Source organism: Caretta caretta, chromosome 5 (assembly GCF_965140235.1).
Source record: "Caretta caretta isolate rCarCar2 chromosome 5, rCarCar1.hap1, whole genome shotgun sequence".
NCBI lineage: Eukaryota > Metazoa > Chordata > Testudines > Cheloniidae > Caretta > Caretta caretta.
Window position 1 is genome coordinate 63,797,236 of NC_134210.1, and position 15,394 is coordinate 63,812,629.

At 41.2% G+C, this 15,394-nt stretch overlaps 1 long non-coding RNA gene across 2 annotated transcripts in view; it reads left to right on the forward strand.

Annotated features, from left to right (window-relative positions):
- LOC125637229 (uncharacterized) overlaps positions 1–2,269 on the forward strand; it is a 99,404-nt gene extending 97,135 nt beyond the window's left edge. For both annotated transcript variants that reach the window (XR_012668480.1, XR_012668481.1), the window contains one exon: positions 1,978–2,269. This is a non-coding gene — a long non-coding RNA (uncharacterized LOC125637229). The remainder of the gene's footprint in view (positions 1–1,977) is intronic.
- The last annotated feature ends 13,125 nt before the right edge of the window (positions 2,270–15,394 follow it).

Genomic DNA, 15,394 nt, shown 5'->3' on the forward strand with positions numbered 1-15,394 from the left:
GCACTGTCTGTGTGAAATTGATGGGCCAGGTTCTCAGCTGGTGTAAATTGGCATAGCTCCATTGACTTCAATGATGTTACAGTGATTTACACCAACTATGGATCTGACCCACTATTTTTCTAAATGTTCTGGTGTTGCTGTTAATGTATTAGTTGTAGTAATCTTAAGGGGTTTTTAAACTACAGCTAATGCACTTCTTTGGTTTGTTTCCTTTTCACATTTCAATCACTTTGGACAATTATACTTGATTGAGTTTCACTTTTGTTTTGTCATCAGTTTCACGTTTGAACTTCAGTGTTCCAACACTTGTGGGAAATGTTCAAAGTAAATCATAATAAGTCTGTTGTCACTGAAACTTTAATGAAAATATTATAATTTATGTAGGGCCCAACTTTGTCATGCTTACTCATGTTGAGTAGTACCTTACTGTGGTGGCTTATGTAGGTAAGGATGGCCGAATCAAGGCCCATTATGTTCTGTAAAACCTTCTTCTTAAACATCAGCATGTTGGCCGATTGTCTATATTACTGTTGCACCCAGAAGCACATTGTACTATTTGTATACAAAACTAAAATAAAGACAGCCCCTGCCCCCAAAGAGTTTACAAACTAAATATTTGAGGTTATACCTTTCATAAGGTCACTGAGGACACAAGTGAAATAAACCGTGGATTGATTTCTATCCTTATCAGAGATATCTGTCTGCCCTGTATCTTTAAAGTCATTGGGATAATTTCAGAAATGTGATATCTTGGCATCTTCTTGCAGTCCTTGGCCGTTTGACCATCCAGTGCTAATCTGTGATATGTGCAGTCTTCAAAAAGAGGATGGAGAAGCAGGTCATGTTGCTGATCTTTGTGATGAAGTTCTAAAGATCCTTTCTGGAAATAACCTGGGATGATTCTTTCCCTGTCATAATTTGCTAGTGTTTTCTCTCTCAACTGTTTAAGGCCTGTAATACTACGCAGTACAATAGCAACTGGAGTAGCTTGAAATGATATAATCCCATTAGAGAAGGAAGGCTAACAAAAAAAAGTAGTCAGGTATCTGAATGTGTCAGGAAGAACCTTCAGCATCTTTCAACTGAGGTTTTAGAAACCTTTTTTTTTTCTCCCCTGGAGAGAGGCCCTTTGCACTATTGAATAGTAAAGACTGATGATATTAAAGAGATTCTGAGTATTAAAAATATCAAATGTTCATCTTCAAAGTTACCACAAAAAAAAAATCAAATCCACATCTCCTTACAGCTTTCGTAGGCTAGGAAGGCTCACTCAGTAGTGTAACAAATAGCCTTTGCTGGGGGACAAGGGCTTGAGACACTACATTTGTATTCCTTAGTGGCTTCCTGACAACATAGTTCTAGCTTTAGCTTGTCAACATTGGTTTCTACTAAGTAATACAAAGAAGATTGCATGATATTCTCCTCCTTCAGTAGATCTGATTCTTATTGCTGTTTAATGCCCCGTTTTGTACTTCTGTATTCACCACTCTTTAATGTGTGATGATTTCATAAGAGTAATACCAAAATAAACTTGAAATAGCAATAAATAAAAGCTAGACTCTTTGACTTCCTCATATGGGGACTGAGATAAATGAATATGACAGTTCTAAATTATTTTTCTTTAATATTTCCGGATGCTATCCTAGACTGTAAGAAATTTCATGAGCATTAAACTCATGCAAAAATTAATAGATGTGGGGAGGGAGAAGAAATTTATGGTACGGAAATGAAAGCATTCAAACATTTTTGAGGGGTGTAAGTGTGCAACCCATAGGTGTAGTTTGATGCTTTTTGTTAACTCTTGCTCACAAATGTTTGAACATTTTGTTAACAACAGTATTTCACTGACTAATAACCCAGAAGATAAGAAATTGTTCACCTTGTTTATGAGCTTGGGGAAACTGAAATGTGCAGATACCTGAATTCCTGAAAACATCTGAAACATCTTTCTTTGACCCATATATCATTTTATTTCAGTGATATTGTGATTCACTGTAAAGGCTCACATGCAGATGTGGAGGACAGAAGGAACTACTGGACAACAAAAGGCCATTTGGTCCAACATACTATTTATTCTATTCTGTAATCCCTTTTCTCTTCTCCTTTTTCAATGTACCTTCAGTTCTCTCTCTCTCTCTTCCCCATAAAATGTCTTGCTACCTGTTAAACTCACTTATGTTATTTTCTTTCATGGTCTTCCTTGACAACTAATTTCATATGTTCCTTTATGAACACCATGTTGATTTTTCACATGTATGACAATAATAAACAATGGCAATTATATTTTTCAATTAAATGTAAGTGTCCCTCTGGCCTTCCTGGTGTTGTCTGAATGTCAGCTAGAAGAGGTGGGATAAACATTAATTGCCTGAAGGTAAATCCTTGAGAGACAGAAGCTTTTGCAATTGGGCTCATCCGCTGGTAACGTTTTGTTTGTTCCTATTGCTTAGTTTTCTTGAACTCAATTAAAAGTATTGCAATTCTTATTCAGAATTCAGACCTGATTCTTAAACCTAATCAGCTTTGAATACATCACATTTTACTTAGAAATATAGTAAGACCAATCCTGCAATCCCTTACTAAAGTACATGGTCTTTACACGCATGAGTCACTGAGGTTACTTACATGAGAAAGGGGCTACTTGTGTGATTAGGAGTTTGAACGACTGAGTCATTGTCTCTTTATGTGATACTGTAAGCCACCTTCATGGTTGTGTTCAGGTCCGTTTATCCCATATTAAGGAAAGTTTACGCCAGTAAACTTCATTTAGCAACTTGGGGGTCGGTGATAAGTGTGTGCTGAATCAATCTCCACCTCTATAGACCACCCTTAGTATGGTCTACACGATGGGGCAGTGCAGCAGATGGAGCTGCTGAGAAAAGGGGCATGGCCAAAGGGAAAGGAGACATCACAAGCAGGGCCAACCCTAGACCAAATGGCACCCCAGGCAAGGAGTGTCTTCAGCACCCTCCCTCCATTTGTTAAACTTTTGAATACCTTAATTTATTGCATTTGAAGCCCATTTCATTACTTTGATGCACAATTTGCATGCATGATTTAACCCTGTCAAATAAGACAATAAATGTGCATGCTAGGATCTGTGCATCTGTATTTATCCGTGCCATATATAAGCAAATAAAAAACAAAGTTTCCTCTAAGCTTATGGAAACTTTTTAAATTTTAAGAATAATTGAAATGTACTAACATCAAGAAGTTGAACTGTGCACCAATATTGGGTGGACCAGTATTAAATAGCATTACAGTAGGTGACAACCTTAGAATGTTAAGCCTAGTCCTTCAGTTCAAAAGGTCGCTTTTCTCGCCTTTGCCCTCGCGAACTGAAGCACAGCATCACAGAGATCCAAAGACTGGTCTTTATCATTGATGTCCAAACATTTCCCATGTGTCAGCATCTGGTAAAGGTCCATACAATTGTTCTGGAGTGTTTTCCCATCCTCCGGCAGTTTACTAAGGTCATACAAAAAACCCCAGGTCTTTTCGTGGTGCTTCATTTGTCCGAACCTTTCTTTGATGGACACTCGAGCAGTGTCAATGAGCAAGCAAAAAGCCCGCCCTCTTGAATTTTTCTTCTGAACTTCCCATCACCTCATCTTCCCCTCATAACCAAACTGTCTCTTCTTCCAGTGACTGAGTTTCATTGAAGACAGACTCAACTCTTAAATTTTCCATCATTTCTTTGGCAACAGTGATGGCATCTTCAAATCTGCTGTCTCTATAGGCCACAACGAAATCAAGGCAACTTTTCATCAAAGTTGTAGTGGTTGCAATGTCCATCCACTGAGTTTGTAATGCCTTGCTTACAATGTTTACGTGGAACAGGTTATCATGCCAAACTACAATTGAGACCAGAAATTTGAAGTCAGCAGGCTTTGCACCTCATGTCGAATTCCAGCCTTGGTATTGCCCAAGTCCAGCACCCAGGTGGTTGCCTGGGTCGCCTGCTCCTAAATCCGGCCCTGATTGCCAGGGTATTGCTTAAGTTATGGAAAACCTTGTCATTGATCTGCCCATAATCAAGGTGTAGAATAGAGTGCCCGAAAGCTTCTCTGTGTGGCTACAGAGCAGGCTCTGAAGGAAGGCAGTCAGACAGATAGGCAGTGAGCACCCATGACATAAGAAAATTGTTATTCCTTTTTTTACCTGAATGGCTAGTCAAAGTTTGGGGCCTTGAGGGTGTTCCAATTGGTGGTACAAATTGATAATGGAGTCTGGTATTTTCTTTGATGCAAAGTTGTCTATATACAAGGACTGTACAAAGACCTACTTCTCAGAATGCAGGGGAAATCAAAACAAAATGAGATGTATTTCCTTATAGCTGCATGCCTGTTCAGCCAGCAGCAGATCCAAACACTCCATCCCTAGCTTTTTCCAGAATCATACACCATGCTTGTCTAGTCTGTCTCAGCCTGTCCCTCTCAGTATATCTTGTTTCAGTTTGTCTGTCCCTGTGTCTCTCCTTGTGCTCTTTGACTTCAGCTGTCTCACCTGCACATGCACCCTGATTAAACTCTACCTAAATGATGCTAGTTTCTGGGAAGACTGCATTTTGCTTTGTTTTAAATGAGCTCCTTAACTGTCCTACAGCTATTGTAAATGAAGGTCATGTTCACACCCATCAATTTCAATGAGGTTTTAACCCAAACCATAACAATACAATGGAGGTGGAGTGAGTTGCCTATCACTTCATGGTGACAAAGCACATTTAAAGCCTTGCCGAGGGTTGACCATGACCAACTACACATTTTTAAAGGTCTTAGAGCCTGTTTACACTAGATACTAAGCTTTTAAATAGCACATAAATAAAACACGTTAGCTAATACTTTTTTTTTTCTTTTTTTGGTAGTCTGGACTAGCCTTAAAAAGGGGAAATGAGACAAGATGAGACTGGAGGGAGGAATTTTTCCATGCATGAAGAAGTGGCTGATGGCTAAGAGAGCATGACTGGGGAGTAAAATTAAGCAGAACTCCCCATTCAAGACCACTTGCTATCAGAGGCCAGTGAAGGAGTGATGTAGCAACACACATTTGAAAATGGGGTTGATTCTTTGTCTGTGTCCTACCCTGCATGCTGTTCTGGAATATAGAAGTGAACAGGAGACTCCAGTGCCTGACTGGGTAGAAATGAAGGGAAATTCTTGTTATACAGATTAGAAGAAAGCTAGAGGGAAAATTTTAATCAGTGCTGTAATGGAGAAATCTTCTTTGGAAAGGGACTGTGGCATTGCGTAAGAGCTATGCAGGCACCAAGTATTTACTATACAGATATAGGGTGAAATTCACCTAGGCTTGGTTTATTCGAGAAGTCCTCACATTGATTATGTGCCATTGGGAGCCAGTACTACCGAAAACGTGGGTAGCATTGACCAGGAGTGAAGCATAGCCAGGTTAATTGAAGTATGGTTCAGCACGTCCCTTTAGCAACCTCCTCTGGCAGGACTCTTCTGGAGCCCCTTCTGCAATCTCAAGATGCACCTGTCCAGCAAGAACCCTGACGAAGGGCAGCCATGGAAACACCTCTTGCCTTCTGTGTGGATCAACCACCAAGCTGTGCAAGGGGCCTCAACAGTGAAGGGAGGTGGAGAGCTCGAAAGGGGACTGACTGGCTTTCCCTGAATTCCAAACTTCTGCAGCTTAGTTTGACCCGAGGAAATAAAGTAGTAAGAGGGGAAAAAGGGAACTTAGTATCCAGGGCATCAGGATCACTTTGTTAAACCAGTAAGGTACTGTCTCTGTCATTTCTTGAATGCCACAGATGTCTTTATAAAATAATGGCAGCTGGAAGCCCAGAAAGCATAGATCAGTGCTGGTGGAAGGTTTTAACTTTAATTATTTTCATTATATGCTCTGGCTCATCAGTTCTAGGTATAAAACAGGCACTTTTAGCCTCTGCTCCAATTAGAGGCAACAGAAAAACAAGTGATTTGCTTAGATTCAACATATTTACTAACTCAATTTATGAACCGTATTTTCCCCCTTGTAATGTGGTTTTATTATTGGATTTATAAGAGGACAAAACTGGTTAGACAAGTCTTGATTATCTATGGGGAGATAAACAGATAGTTTGCAGGTAATAAGGATATTTCAATTTAGTGGGCTCATTCCATCCCACTGGCTGTTAGTGAGTAGTCCAAGCACATGGACTAGTCCAAAGCAACCTAGAAGAGCACAATGGGAGGAGAGACACTGACATAATGGCTTCCTTTTGCCTTAAAGGTTTTTCCTTGTCTCTGGTTTTATTTGTTTCTTTTTGTTTTGAGGTTTGTTTTGTATTTGGTGGGTGGGCTTGGTGGTGAAATCTGGCCCTTTTGAAGTCAATGGGAGTGTAACCATTGACTTTAGTGGAGCCACGATTTTACCCAGCTTTCTGTCTGATTCTTCAGTTGTGCTAGCCGCCATTTGAGATTTTCTTAGTGTTAGGTTTTAAAAAAATGGGATCTGGAATATAAAAAGACAGTTCTTTAGTTCGTGATTTCTGTAAAATAAACTGAGGACTTAAAACATTTATATTAGATTTTATAAAAGTCTCCAGAGACAGCATGTGTAAAGTTTAAGAAAATCCACCTAAAAACTATACCACCCAACTCCATATTACTGCTACCAAAAATACAGCTGGATAGTTAGTATTTCATCATAAGCCTCTCTAATCTAATTGAAACATTATAAAAGTTTATGCTGTGGTAATATGAAGACTGTGACACAGACAAATGGAAGCAATATATTCAAAGCTAGCGTTGTCTCTTCCCTAACACCTTTATATTCTAGGGATCTGATATTAGTGTATGATGTTACATATCCCATGTGGTGCGATAGCTGAGTACAAAGGAATACAGTAAAGATAAAGGGCCATAGCACCGTCTGTGCTGTAGTGTAAAGCATGAAGAAAAGGAAAGTAGTGAGAGCTGTTGGGAGGGAGGGCTTGGAGCTACTGGGGGATTGACTATCTTGGGGGAGCCATTTTTTACAGAGACCAAAGATAAGCAGGATTTTGGGAATTTCAGACCATATTAAACCTTTTTCTATCTGAGCTTCACAGGTCTTGCCCAAGCATCTCATCTTCAAAAAAAAAAAAAGAAAGAAAAAAGAAAAAATGAGGCTACTGTATTAAAAAATATTGGTTAGGTACAGTTTCAGTTTAAACTTCCCACCTCCATATTCACACAAAGGGTGTGCTGGAGGTGGGGTAAGGTTTGGAGGAGGGTGATTCATAGTTGCAAATAGCATGGTCAGATCCTTGTCTGGCTCATGTTAGTTGCTTTCTGTTTCAGGACGCTGATGTAGGTTTTTGGCAACTATATACCCCTGCTGTGTCAAGCTGTGATCCATCTCAGGTAAAATATACCAGTTCTGACACACATGCTAGAGGAGGGGTGAGCAAACTATGGCCACTGCGCCGGAACCAGCTCACCAGCCATTTTAATCCAGCCCTCGAGCTCCCGCTGGGGAGCAGGGTCTGGGGTTAGCCGTGCTCCGGTCAGGGCAGCATCCAGGGTCACCTGGCTGCGCCTCCGTGTAGGAGTGGAGAAGGGACATGCCGCTGCTTCTGGGAGATGTTTGAGATAAGCGCTGCCCGGAGCCTGCACCCCGAGCTCCCTGCACCCCAGCCACTTACCCCCAGCCTGAGCCCACAATCCCAGCCAAAGCCCTTACCCTCCCACACACACACTCCCTCCTAGCCTGGGATTCCCCCCCGCCCCCCGCACCCTGAACTCCTCATTTCTTGCCCCACCCCAGAGCCCATACCCCCAACCAGAGCCCTCACCCCCTCCCGCACCCCAACCCCAATTTTGTGAGTATTCATGGCTCGCCATACAATTTCTATTCTCAGATGTGGCCCTTGGGCCAAAAAGTTGTCCACCCCTGTGCTAGAGCATGCAAGCTTCAGATGCACTTTAAAAGCACATACATATGAATAGGGCCCTTCCAAATTCATGCTCCATTTTGGTCAATTTCAGTCATAGGAGTTTAAAAATCATAATTTTCATTATTTCAGCTATTTAAATCTGAAATTTCATGATGTTGTAATTGTAGGAGTCCTGACCCAACAAGGAGTTGTAGGGGATTGGAAAAGTTATTGTAGCAGTACTGCTCCCCTTACTTCTGTGCTGCTTTCAGAGCTGGGCGGCCGGAGCGTGGCAGCTGCTGACTGCGGACCCAGCTCTGCAGATAGAAGTAAGGATGGCTGGTATGGTATTGTCACCCTTACTTCTGCCCTGCTGCTGGCTGGGCACTGCCTTCAGAGCTGGGCGCCCAGCCACCAGCTGCTGCTCTCTGGCCACCCAGCTCTGAAGGCAGCACAGAAGTAAGAGTGACAATACCACGACCCCTGTAAAATTACCTTGTGACACTACTGCAACTCCATTTTGGGTCAGAACCCCCAAATTTCAGAAACACTGGTCTCCACCATGAAATCTGTACAGTATAGGGTAAAAGCACACAAAAGACCAGATTTCACAGTGGGAGACCAGAATTTCACAGTTCTTAATATGTTTTTCATTAGTGTGAATTTGGTAGGGCCCTACATGTGAATAAATCTCAAAGTTTTTACATACTCAGAGAACTAACACAAACAGTGCATGAGCACTACCTAAACAAATTTATGTTTTATAAATTCAAGCAAATACTGATGGACATACTTTGTAGTATTCACCATGATCATCCTCACTTTTCTGAAATGCAAAGGTTAGCAAAAAAAACCCAAAACTCACTTCAGATAATTTTGCACAAATTCTGATCCTACCCTGCCTTTCACCTTGTGTAGTCATTTATACCTGTGGTTCAGAGGGTGTCTGATCAGATCTGGTAAAATTTTACTCCTATTTAGCACAAGTGTAAAGGATTACACAAGGTGTAAGGTATTAGAGAACCAGGCCCATAGTCTTGGATTATATAAACATCAGATCATAGCCCCCTTTACCTTACAAAGTCTGTAAGAACCTTTGCCTCTGCTCATACATGCTTTACAAGATCCACAGGAGCTCTTCCACCAGTCCCAGGTTCACAGGAATACATGTGACTAGATTTACCAATAAACACCCCTACTTGCTTAGATGCATGCTTCAAAAACCCAACAAAACCATCTACTGCACATATTCAATGCATAATTTTCAAAGTCTCTTGGTTGAATCAAAGTCAATTTATTTCTGAAGAATTCTTCAGTGGGGTCTGTTATCATAGCAAACGTTACCTGTCTATTCCCAGAAGTTTCACGTAGCGGGCTGTTCAAAACAAGGACATAAGATTTTTTTTGTAAATGATTTCTTTTCCACTTTCTTCTCTTAAAGAAGTCTTTTCTGTAATTTACCAAAAACAACCCATAACAACCAATGTTGAGCCAAAACCAAAGACAAAAAAGTACAGCCCAAAAGTAAAGGTTTCAGAAGGGTGTGACTTGATTTACTTAAAATGGGATTAGAATGGATATTCCTATGCAGCTTTAGGTATAGTGGTCATGTCTATTGCAACTAAAAAATACCATATATAATATTATTTGTGGACTAGATCATTTAGTGAGCTCTTTGTGTGTGTGGATGGTAACTGGTCAGGTTACTTTGTATTTTCTTAACATAACCTCAGTAAAGATGTTTCAAAACATGCATGTAAGAAAACACTAAAGTAATACTGAGCTCTTAGAACAAAAATCACCATAATTGGAGAGACAATGTGGGTGAGGTAATCTCTTTTACTGGGCCAAGTTCTCTTGGTGAAAGAGACAAGATTTTGAGCACTACAGACCTCTTCTTCAAATCCAGGAAAGGTAATCAGAGTGTCTTCATTAAATACAAGGTGGAACAAATTGTTAAGCATAAGGAGTTAATACATGTTGCAACAAGCCATTCAAGGTGAAGTGGGCAGTTAATCTTGCTGCAGTCCTAGGGCAAAGGATGGTTAGTGGATTACAGATTATTGTAATGAGCCATAAATCCAATGTCTCTTCTGAGTCAATGATTTTCAGTGTGTAGCAAAGTTCTGAATTTAAGCTCCCAGGCTTGTCTTTCGAAGCTATTGTGCAGGTTTTCTTTAAGGCTGAGGACTGAGTGGTCAGATATAGAGTGCCCATTTTGTGAAAAGTGTTCTCCCACAGATGTGTGTTTTATCTTTTATCATTTTACTATGTGAGTTCATTTGAGAGTGTAGGATACAGGGATACTACATGGCACCCCATCATCCACTTATCAAGACTGCCTCTAATCAGAGCCTAATCTGTACTCTCTAAGAGACTGAACTTCTACCATACTAATATGTGGAGAGCCTCAAAGAATTATTTCACAACAAAGACAACATCACCCATAACTACCACATCCCCACCAACAGTCATACAAAAAAGAACATCTGACTGGACACTCCACAGTGGATAAACTACACGCTTGATCATTACATTATTACTTCAGGAAAAATATTGAGTGAAATCCTTGACTAACATCATATCCACCACACTCTCTCCAGCACCAGAAGGACAACTATTCAGTCCCTGAAATTCAGTGACAGATAGAGATCAAACTAGCAGACAAAGGGGGCACCACTGTAGTCCTCAGCAGGGATGACTGTGTCTACAAGACCAACTGACAACTCTACACCACCATCTACTATAAATAACTCAAAGAAGACCCTACACCACAATTCACCTGAGGATTTAGGGTGATTCAAATCCTTCCCCAAATAACTGCAAGAGAAACTCTACAAATTCATCCCCCACGAGCCCACCCCAGGGACCTTCTATATGCTTTCCAAGATGCACAAACAAGGGAGCCTAGGAAGACATGCACTATCTGGCCACAGCACTCTTACTGAAGGAATATTGGGACTCACAGAAACCATCCTCAAACCACTCACCGCACAAAAGGCCAGTTTCCTAGAGGACCACAATGACTTCCTCAAGAAACTCTGCTACATTAACAACCTCTCTCAGAATACCATCCTTGATACCATGCATGTCACTTCCCTATACACCAACATCCCTCCCAATGATGGAATTGCTGCCTGTATCAAATATTTACAAGACGATGGATAATTCTCAATACCAGCCCAAACACATTTTCAAACTCATCCATTTCATCCTCACCTAAAACAGTTTTACATTCAACAACAAACACTGTCCAAATCATGGGAACAGCCAGGGGTACTAGGATGAATCCCCAGTAAGCCAATCTCTTCTTGGGCCGCCTTGAGGAAAAATTTCTGAACAAATGCATCACAAAGCCAATGATATATCCGAGATACATTGGTTTATTTTTTTAAATTCTCTGGACAGATGTAAACTTCCTTTATAGATATCCACCACAACTTCAAATACCACCACCTATCCATCAAACCCTCTCTAGAACATTCCTGGACACTACAATCAACTTCAACAATGGAACTCTAGAGACAAACTATATACAAGAAACCAACTGATCACCACACCTACCTTCGTAGATCCAGTAACCACCCCAAACACAGCAAGCACACAAACACCACAGAATATGCTCCAGGGAGAAAGTACGGGCTACACACCTTAACACACTTAAAACTACTTTCACCAAACAAGGACACTCCACCAGCAAAGTAGAACCCGAATACCCTGAGAGACCCTGCTGCAACACCGAGAAGAAGGGGGGTGGGGGAATCTCTGAATGCACATCCCTTGTCACCCATTATCAAAGTAGCACCAGACTCTGCAATGATAGTTGTAAAACCTGCAGACATCACTCCACCGATACAATGATCAATACTTCCTACAACATGCCTTTCATGGTCCTACACATGCCCATCACAACATGCAGTGTATCTCATCCGGTGCACTAAACACACCAATAACTATGAGGGTGAAACCAGACAGTCACTATGCTCTCAAATGAACTCACACAGGAAAATAACAGACAAAAAACACCACATTGCCCCAAGTAAACACTTTTCACAAAGTGGTCTCTCTGTATGTGACCTCTCAGCCCTCATCCTCAAAAGAAACACCTTCCAAAGCCAAGCCTGGGAGCTTAAACCTGGGAGCATAACTCTCTGTGAGACAGCAAAATTCATGGACTCAGTAGAGACTCTGGTTTTATGGCTTATTACAACAAGCTGTAACCCTCCTTTGTCCTAACACCTGCAGAGGTGGTAACTGCCCACTTCACTTTGAATGATCTCTTGCAACAAGTTGCAACTCCTTATGCTAAACAAGGTGGAACAGATTGTATTTACCTGTGATACTCTGAGTTCCTTTCCCTGACCTGATTAAGAGCTCTGTATGGCTCCAAAGCTTGTCTCTTTCACCAACAAGTGAGTGTTAGGGCTTGTCTACACTTACATTTTATAGCACTCTAACTTGCTGGCTCAGGGGTGTGAAATATCACCCCTCTGAGTGCAGCAAGTCCGAGCGCTTTAAAGCGCTAGTGTAGACAGGCTCCGAGCGCTGGGGGCCGGGTTCCCAGCACTCTCAGCTAATCCCCTCATGGAGGTGGCTTACCAGGAGCGACCACACTCGCACTTCAAAGCGTTGCTCCCGCAGCAGCCCTTTGAAGTTCCCAGTGTAGCCATGCCCTTCGTCCGATAAAGGATATTATCTCACCTACCGTGGCTCTCAAATATCCTGGGACCAACAGGGCTACAACACTGCAAACATGCTAACTGACTCCTTTGTTGCTAAGCAGAGAGGTCAACAAGTGGCTTGGGTGTGGAGAATACACTACTTTGTCCCTCTCCTCACATTGCCAAAGAGTAACTCTGTAGATTAGGGTTAAGGAACATCCTCAATGCATCGTATGACATCTAGAACTACTGCTATATTTAGTGTGTGGATAAATGGAAGATTTTGGCGTCCATTGCTGACACTCTGACACACGTGAAGCACAATTCAAACAAAAATTTTAAAACTTAAATAAGGCCCCAAACCATATCATCTTATACCTTGACTGGTGTCATTCAGTGCCTAGGCACAACAGAGTGAGAGTACCATTAACGCTGAGTCTTTGGAACATTCAGCTTATTTCATGTGGCTCTATTTAACAGCTCAAGTTTGTTATTGGCATGCGACAGTAGCACTGAAAGAATCATTCACTGATTAATACAATGAGAGAGAAGCATGCTTAATCGTATTTTCAAGAAAATCTCTCCTTAGGTAAGTCTCCTCTTCTCATAGTCCTCCTCTTCTTTCCAACCAAAGACAAAGATTTTAGAAAAAAAAACATGTATGTATTTCACCTGCCAATTCTCCTACTGTCAGGAAGACAAAAGACTTTCCCACGGGGAGTAAATATTGTCTATAAAAAGTCTTTTAAAAAAATAAACTTGTTTTTTTAAAAAAGCACATTCTGCACAGTTTGGCCTTTTGTTTGTTTGCTGTCTTCCCACAAGAGTTCCCCTTGGCATCTCCCTAATCACCAGCATTAATTTCTCCTTGTGCCACACTGGAATGCAGACCTGCAAGTCAGACAAGGTTAATCTGGCCAGCTGCCTCTGTGTCAGCTCATTCGATGACAGTTAGCTTGCATCAGCCCAATTCAAAGCATTCAACAGCAACCAAAATACCTTTCCTCTGTTTTTCTTTTTCATTCCTTTCTGCTCTTTTTTCCTCCTTTTCTTTCCTTTGGAAAGATGCTTCCAATTACTCATTTTCGACGACATAATTGTCATGTTTTGCAGATTTGGAGGCGGAGAACTGATATAAGCAGCCATGCACCCCATACACAATTGCATGCTATGTTTTAGTTCCAGGGAGAATAGTTTTCATGACATACGTTCCTGGCAGGGATTCTTCAGTTGTCATCAGTCTTCTTATTAACACGCTGTTGGTGGGTAAGCAGTAAAATAGTACCTGCTGGAATCCACTGAAGAATTGTCTGCTGGCACTTCAGTTATCATAATTCTAGCTGCTGTTGCTGTGTATCGTTTATATTATGGTTTGCAGCTAGAATTCAGCCAGTTTGCACACCCTTTGTGCTATGCTCTGCACAAACGCCATAGAAAATGACAATCCTTGCCCCAAAGAGCTTGCAGTTCCTTAGACCAGCTAACAGGAGAGTAACAAGAAGGTCAGGGTGGAGGAGGCAGAGACAGGGTAATAAAAATAATAGGGTGTGTGTAATTAGTAATCACAATTCACTACCTAACTGGTCATTATTGGGTTGCAGTTTACTCTATTCATTATGGGAAAAAGTGAATTTGAAGAAAGATAAGGTAATAGTTTTACAGGTTTTTTGTTTTGGAGTTTTTCCTCTAATAAGGGATGGGAGGTGAGAAAGGGCAAAATGTGTTTGTGGTCTTTATGTTGGGGGTGGGGGTGAGGTTGGGTAGCATAGATCTTGGGTGATCAAGGCTGCCATCACCCATGACCTTGTAATAAAATAAGAGAACACATAGGTAGGGAGGAATGAAACTGTGGAGGGCTTTGAAAGTCAGGGAAAGAAGTTTGTGTTTAATGAGGTGGAAAAATGAGAGCTTCTGCAGAGATTTAAAAAGGAGAGGAGGGGTGACATAGTGAGAATAATGAGCCAGGAAGATGCTCTTAGCCACAGCAGTTTGAATGGATGTGAGCGGGGTGAGATTAAAGGCATCAAGGACAGAAAGGAGAAGATTATAGTAGTCAAGGCACAATATCAGTTTGACTGTCCTGTCTCTGGGCAAAAAACAAGATGCACAGGTAGAGATTATAAGAACATGATCAGAGAGCAAATGAGAGCCCACACCGAACCTGATAGGAAGAGGGAACAAGGGAAAGGGATATTACATAACTGGCTAGCAGAAAAAAGATAAGAGATCCAGATGAGAGAGGAAGAGGGAAGGCAATGTAGAACCAGAGGAGAAGGAAAGACAACTCAAAGAAGAAGATATGAGGAGTAGTATCTCCAAAGTCAAAAACTTTCAAATGTGACCTCTGATTTTGCCTGAACTTGCTCATCACCTCTGAAAATCAGGTCCAAGGCATCTCAAGCTGGGCACCCAAGAACTAAGTGATCAGAAATATAAGGCTTGAGTCCTAACTGTCAGAGTTAAAAAACTGAGATAAAACTGTCTTTTTATCCATGTGCCATCATAGCAGTTCAGATCATCTGGGACACCTGAGTTAACAGACAGCTGAAGGACAGCGGAATGATGGTTTAGGTGGAGACCTTCCTTCCACTATTGTTTCAGCAAAGTCTGAGATTGTTGACATTTAGGTCACAGCAAAGGGTCAATCTCTTTTTTCAAGGGGTTGTTGGATGGGAGGTCTTAGGGTTGTCCTAATCTTTTGCTTTTATAGAAAGAGCATACATACATTACTTTCATTAAATTCTGTGTATGTGACCTAAAATACGTACAGGAGGGGCACCTGATACAAATGATTCAATAGGTATTATGTCATCACTTTGAATTCCCTCATCTAAGATGAGAAGGGCCATCAGTTAAGTATTTAAGCTTTGTC